Below are 7,237 nucleotides of genomic sequence, written 5' to 3' on the forward strand. Positions count from 1 at the left end.
CCGCCCATGAGGACAGGTAAGTGTGTTTTATCTTCTATCTGGTGTGTAGCATGTTTGGGGGGGGGGGACATGTGACAAGTGTGTGGGTCCACCAACATGTTAATGTTTTGTGTCATCCACAGGTGTGCAGGAGGGAGTTGGGCCGTCTAATGCTGCCAGTGGCCGTCACACACCATCCCCCGAGCAGCCTGCTTCAGTGGCTGACCCCCTGGGAAGCCAACAGGCTTTGGTGGAGGGGAGTGGGCAGTCCTCCGCGCAGGAGGTGGTTGAGGAGGAGATCGGCCATGAGGAGGTGGTCCATGAAGAGGTGGTCCACAGCGAGCAGGAGGTCTTCTTATTTTTAGATGACTCGCATGTGGTGGCAGGACCATCCCAAAGCCACCGCATCTCCAGCCCCTCAGGGTCTTCCAACACCTTCTCCAGTCCCTCCCGTCCCATCCCCCTCATCACCAGCCCCTCAAGGTCCTCCCCCTATTCAAGGGCCCCAGCCACTCCTGTCCCCAGGAAGGCGACCCACAAAACAAGGGGTGTGGCAGGAATGCTGCACGAAAAGCTGGCCAAGCAGCAGGACCAGCAAAGCCGCCATATGGGGGACATTGTGGAGGAATTGAGGTGCCTGAACAACAGCCTGTCCTCCTCTGGAGCAGTGCCGGATGCTCTCCAGGATGTGGCTGGAAACTCTGCAGCCACAATCACCAGCCTGGGTGAGCTGCAGAACACCACGGCAGAACTAGTGGGGGAGGTAATGTGCCTGCGGATGGCTGTTCAGGCCCAGACTGCTTCCCAGGAGGCCCTGCTCACCCGCATAGCGGTGGCTTTAGAGGGAAGATCAGGCAGCCAGGGAAGCACCTGGGGATGCTCATCCACCTGGGGATGCTCCTCTACCCCCAAATGAGGCTCCCCCCAGGCAAGTGAGGGCCAGGAACCTGGGCACCAGGCGCAGCCCGCGCCGGGGCCAGTGATTTTTTAATTTAATATTATATTTGCTCTGATTAAGAGTTTTATTATTATTTGTGCTCTGATTAAGAGTTTTATTATTATTTGTGCTCTGATTAAGCTTTTTTTTTTTTTGGGTGCTGCACAAAGTAGTGCATAGTACAGTGTGAATGGTGTGTGAATGTGGGGGGGGGGTGACACTCCTGCCAGTAAGGGGTGTCACCCTCGGTCGCTGTGGATTAGTTCTCCCCAGGTCCGTGTGAAAGGTGTATGTATGGACAGCAACATCATTGGGGCCTTGACGCGGCGTTGCTGCTCCTTCGTACCGTGCGGTGTACTTCGGTCTAATCCAATGGGATGTGCATGTGGGGTGTGTGTGCTAGGGACCACAGTGGTGTGCATGCGTGCATTTTCATTGTGCCATGTTTAATGTGTATTTTTAACGTTCAAAGATTCGGTCCACGAGACATCTCCTGATTGCTGATCCCTCAGAAGACGTGGTACCCTCGGTTAGGGGGGGAATGTCTGGTTGGGGGGTCAGGTCATCACGTAGGTCAATCTCCAGGCCCTTTCTCACTGCAAAGTTGTGCAGCACACAACATGCAGCGATGATCTGGCACACAAAGTTTGGGGAATACAACAGGGTACCCCCAGTATTATCCAGGCATCTGAAACGGGACTTCAGGATGCCAAATGTGCACTCCACCACTGCACGGGTGCGTATGTGTGCAGCATTGTAGTTTTCCTCTCCTGGGGTTTGGGGGTTCCGGAATGGGGTCATCATATGGGGTCCCAGTGCATATGCAGAGTCACCTGGAAGGGAAAAGACAGGAGGATGTTAGTCATGCATGTGCCCCTCGTGATGTCTGCATCGTGGGGGGGACAGTCATACCTGACACCCATGTCACTCACCAACCAGCCAGCTGTCCCCATACACGTTCTCTTCAAATTGTCTTGGGATGTCGCTTTGACGGTATATAAAGCTGTCATGGCTGGATCCTGGGTGTTTGGCACGGACGTGCCATATGAGGCCTTGGGCATCGGCTATCACCTGTACATTGATGGAATGCCAATGCTTCCTGTTGCGGTAAATGTGCTCTGTCTCATGGGGGGGCTGTATTGCCACATGGGTGCAATCAATGGCCCCGATGGTGCGTGGGAATCCGGCAATTTGGCAGAACTCACGCATTACCTTCAGCCGCTGGACCTCCTGGGTGGGTCTGATGATGTGGTGGGACATGCGTCTCAGGATTGCGGGGACAACCTGGTGCACACATCTGCTCATGCTGGTTTGTGATTTCCCAACCACGTCTCCAGTGGCAAGGAAATGCAATGTTGCCAGGACCTTCACCAGTGGCTGCACTGCATGTGAGCGGTGTGTTGGGCTGGTGATGTCATCCTGCAGGGCTCTGGTAATTTCCAGGATGGCATGAGGGGTGAATCTGAAACGGCGATACACCTCCAAATCACCCATGCCAAAGAGGCTAATGCGCTGTGGGTATATCCTCTCACGTGCCCTCCTACGTGCCCTCCTCCTTCTACGCGCCTCTGCCTCTGCACACACTAGTAGTGCCAAGACCACGCCTGCCCCTGGCATGTTGGCGAACGAATGTGTTGTCCCAGAAGTGTGGTTGCTCAGCTCGTCCGGGATGGTGCTGTATTTGCTTTCAAGCTGACTTACTCAGGTCTGGAGCAAAGTTAACCAAGCTTTATGACAGGCGTCTCAAACTGGCGGCCCTCCAGCTGTTGCAAAACTACAAGTCCAATGAGGCATTGCAAGAATGACAGTTACCAGCATGACTCCCACAGGCAGAGGCATGATGGGACTTGTAGTTTTACAACAGCTGGAGGGCCACCAGTTTGAGACCCTTGCTTTATGAGGAGTAACTTTCAGCCGGCCATTCGTCTTACGCGCACAGCGAGTAGCCTACGCCGATCGCGCGTAGGTTCGGGAATCCGCTTAAGTACATCATTTGCACATTTGAATACTAATTCTATGGCCGCGTAGGATGCCATCAGCAGAAATATGCGCCTACGCTGCGTAAACTTAAATGAGTTAGGACGGACGGGAGAAGCCTTGTTTCTGGCGGATCTGGTTCTGTGACTGCGGCGCATAGATAGGACGGCGCATCTTTACACTTACGCCGCGCATCTCCATATACGCCGGCGGAACTTCTTTGAGAATATGGCCCAGTATCACTAGATAATCCAGATTTCATAAATTTCCATGCATTTAAATGTTTGAACATCATGATATTATCAAATTATCTTGAGCATGTATTTATCTTGTGTATAATAAATTGTTTATTTTTCAATATACATATATATTATTTTCTTATTTTGTTTGTTGCCTAAAAAATCCCATCCTAAGGCGTTATTTAAATTTTTCTCAATTGTACAAGGTATGATGGCAACTACATGTCCCTCTACATGAGCCGGCCTTTTTTATGAATGTTCTTTAATGGCATTCCTGGATAGGAATCCACGATTACCGCGATTTTGTGCCTAGTGGTCAAAACGTTCCTATCCTGAACACAATTCTTCTGACAATCAGGAGAGGGAGGTGGAATGGCGACAAACTTTTACCCTTAAAAATCTCTATAGGCAACGTTTAAAAAGTTGTACATGTTGCATGTTTTGAGTTGCAGAGAAGGTCTAGGGCTAGAATTACAGTAAAACCTTGGTTTGAGAGGAACTTGGTTTGAGAGTGTTTTTCAAGACAAGCAAAATGTTTTAATAAATTTTGCCTTGATATACAAGCGATGTCTTGATATACAAGCAGCGTCATGTCACAACTGAGTATAAAAGAGAAGAGAGGAGACTCTAAGTGTAGAAATATGGTTACATTTAATGAAGGTACAACATTTAGAAACATATTGCTCACTTAGAGGTGCCTCTCTTCTCTTTTATACCCTGTAAAAAAAGTGCTTTGGATTACAAGCATGTTTCTGGAACGAATTATGCTCGCAAACCAAGGTTTTACTGTATTTCTCTTGCTCTACTGATTGCGGCGATACCTCACATGTGTGGTTTGAACACAGTTTTCATATGCGGGCGCTGTTCACGTATGCGTTCACTTCTGCACGCGAGCTTCGGAGCTTGGCTTATTTATTTTGACGTTTATTTTTATTTTTTTACACTGTTCTTTTAAAAAAATAAAAATTTGGCCACTTTTATCCCTTGTAATAGAAAAAAAAAAAAAAGCATGACAGGTGCTCTTAAATATGAGATCTGGGGTCAAAGAGACCTCATATTTACACTAAAATGCAATAAAAAAAGAAAAATCTTCCCCTCACTCGTCTCCATACCAAGCAGGAGAAACGTCACGATCGCCTCCGCCGCTGCCATTGGCTCCGGTAAACGGTGGAGGAGGGCAGGGGAGAGCCCTCTCCCGCCACTGATAAAAGTGATCTTGCGGCGAATCTGCCGCAAAGGCCACTATTATCGGAAACCGGACCACCTGCTGAAGAAGAATATACTAGGGTTATGACAGCTAGCTGCTGCCATAACAAAGATATCCTTCTTCAAAGTGCTGACGTATATCGGCGGTCCGGAAGTGGTTAAAGTGGAGGTTCACCCAAAAAAATCAATTTTTAACATTAGATTGAGGCTAATTACGGGAAGCAGAATCGGGTGTTTTTTTTTTAAATCAATGCAGTACTTACCGTTTTAGAGATAGATGTTCTCCGCCGCTTCCGGGTATGGGCTGCGGCACTGGGCGTTCCTATTTGATTGACAGCCTTCCAACGGTCGCATACAGCGCGTCACGAGTTCCCAAAAGTAGCCGAACGTCGGTGCGCAGGCGCCGTATAGAGCCGCACCGACGTTCGGCAACTCGTGACGTGCTGTATGCGCCTGTCAGAAGGCTGTCAATAAAATAGGAACGCCCAGTCCTGAAGATCATACTCGGAAGCCACAGAGAACATCTATTTCTAAAAGGGCAGGTACTGCATTGATTAAAAAAAAAAAAAAACACCCGATTCTGCTTCACATAATTAGCCTCAAACTAATGTTAAAAAAAAAATTTTCGGGTGAACCCACGCTTTAAGCTAAAAACCTGGAAGCCGATTGGTTTCTATGCACAGCTGCACCAGATTTTGCACACTCCAATTTTAGTAAAACAACCCCATTGAGTTGCAATTTTTTATGTTGTACAATATTTGTGCAACTGTTAATTAAATCTATAATCTAAAATATATGATCAGGAAAAAAAAACACCAACATGAATTTTAGTGCACACCAACACAATATAATACCCACAGTATATACTATATATATTTACACAGCAGGATGTAAGCTGTTGCAGAACTACAAGTCTCACGAGGCTTTCTAAGGCTGACGGTTACAAGCATGACTCCCAAAGGCATAGGAGTGATGGGACTTGTAGTTCTGCAACAGCTGGAGGGCCACAGGTTGAGCACCCCCATGCTTTAGGGCTTATGCACACAGATGCATTTGTATGTACAGTGTTAAAATCGATTAGAATATACAGCAGCTGTATGCAGATCTGATCAGCACTTACATATGTATGTTTGCACTGAATGCAAATACAAGTACTGCTCAGATGTGTGTACAGCGATTGCGTATTTCCGCCTGTCATTGATTCTGACATTCTGCTATGACTCCTGGGTGCCAAAGTAAATCCATTTTTTACACTGTATGGGCAAAGCGTTTGTGCACATGAGCTGAGTAATGTCATTACTACAGAAATACTACATATAAAAATAATACTTATATAATTAATTCTGTGCAATATACTGAAGGACAGCAAACAGAAAGAATGACAACTACATTGTTTTCTGTTTAAGATGCTTTATTGTTTTAATAACAGTAAAATCAAATCAGCTACAGATAGCCCTCTTCTGAAAAAGCAGCATTGAGTTGGTTCTATAATGAATAAAATACATTCAGTTGCAAAGTCACCATTGGCTAATCTGAGGTCATAGAGAAATGAAGCAATGACATGATATAATATGATGATGTCATCACAGTGACATCTAGTGGTTGAATTGCATTACACCAAGACACAGTGTTGCTGATATTTTTAGGACAGAATTCAGCAACCTTTTTACATGGAATCCCTGTAATAGATCCCTAATAGTGTAAAACAATGGATCTATGTGGCCCAGTGCATACAAGGTAAAAGATCTAATTTTACTACTCGCAGAGAAAATGGTTTTAAGTGTGCCGTTATATGTGAACACGGCCTGCATTTATATCTATCGAAATCCAAGAGCAGTGCAAACAAAGGTAAGGGAGGTGTAAAGAGCAGTAAAGCCACAGCAATCAGATAACTTTTGTAATACCCACCTAAGAAATCACATCCCTTCCACTGCTCTGGTAAAATAATGGGAGAATGACCCAATCTACAGAAACCAGTCCCGACTCCCTCTGTTAGCGGGTCATGTGATTAAAGCCTAGGCATTAGTCATGTGGTCTCTTCCAAAATATCTTTGAGACTGATTCTCAGGCAGAGTTAGCCAATCCACAGCCCCGCCAAATCAGTCCCTCCCACGTCTGTCAGAGGCCATAAGGCCCATCACCAAAGAGAGCCAATGGGGCGGATATGAAGATGACAGACAAGTATTTCACAATTTCCTAATTTACAGAAACACCTAAAATCTCATTGATATCGGCCACTGCTCTTTACCAACATCCGTATTCTTTGTAGGTTGATTATGCAAAAGACCTTGTCAAAAAAATCTATCATAAAAGAAGAATGGCAGTGGCCAGTGCTGATCTCTCCTGAAAATGTCACTTGTCTGGCTGACCCTTTTTTTTTTTTTTTTAAATGGAACCACAAATTCAAAATGACTATATAAATAGTAAGTTCTTATTTTACTCTTCTATTAAGGTTAATTATTATCCTTATTATGGAGCCAGTCACTATGAAAGTACTGAAGCCTGGGGCCACGATAACAGCCAGGATATTACAATTTCAGGAGTTGTTCATTAGTTGCTATTTGCCTTAAAGCGGAGGTTCACCCGTACAATATACTTTTTCCCCATTAGATGGATGCTCGTTTTGTCTAGGGGAATCGGCTAGTTGTTTTAAAATATGAGCTGTACTTACGGTTTACGAGATGCATCCTCTCCGTCGCTTCCGGGTATGGGCTGCGGGAGTGGGCGTTCCTTCTTGATTGACAGTCTTCCGAGAGCCGCACCGACGTTCGGCTTCTTCGGCTACTAGTGACGCGATGGATGCGACCGTCGAAAGCCTCTCGGAAGACTGTCAATCAAGAAGGAACGCCCGCTTCCGAAGACCCATACCCTCGAAAACGGTAAGTACAGCTCATATTTT

The 7,237-nt window shown here is 46.2% G+C and overlaps 1 long non-coding RNA gene across 1 annotated transcript in view; it reads right to left on the bottom strand.

Moving 5' to 3' along the window:
* Nucleotides 1-5,731: 5,731 nt before the first annotated feature.
* Nucleotides 5,732-7,237, bottom strand: part of LOC120939955 — a 1,945-nt gene continuing 439 nt past the window's right edge. Inside the window, exon 2 of the long non-coding RNA XR_005749382.1 lies at nucleotides 5,732-6,903. This is a non-coding gene — a long non-coding RNA (uncharacterized LOC120939955). The remainder of the gene's footprint in view (nucleotides 6,904-7,237) is intronic.

The sequence above is a fragment of the Rana temporaria genome, chromosome 5 (assembly GCF_905171775.1).
Source record: "Rana temporaria chromosome 5, aRanTem1.1, whole genome shotgun sequence".
Lineage (NCBI taxonomy): Eukaryota > Metazoa > Chordata > Amphibia > Anura > Ranidae > Rana > Rana temporaria.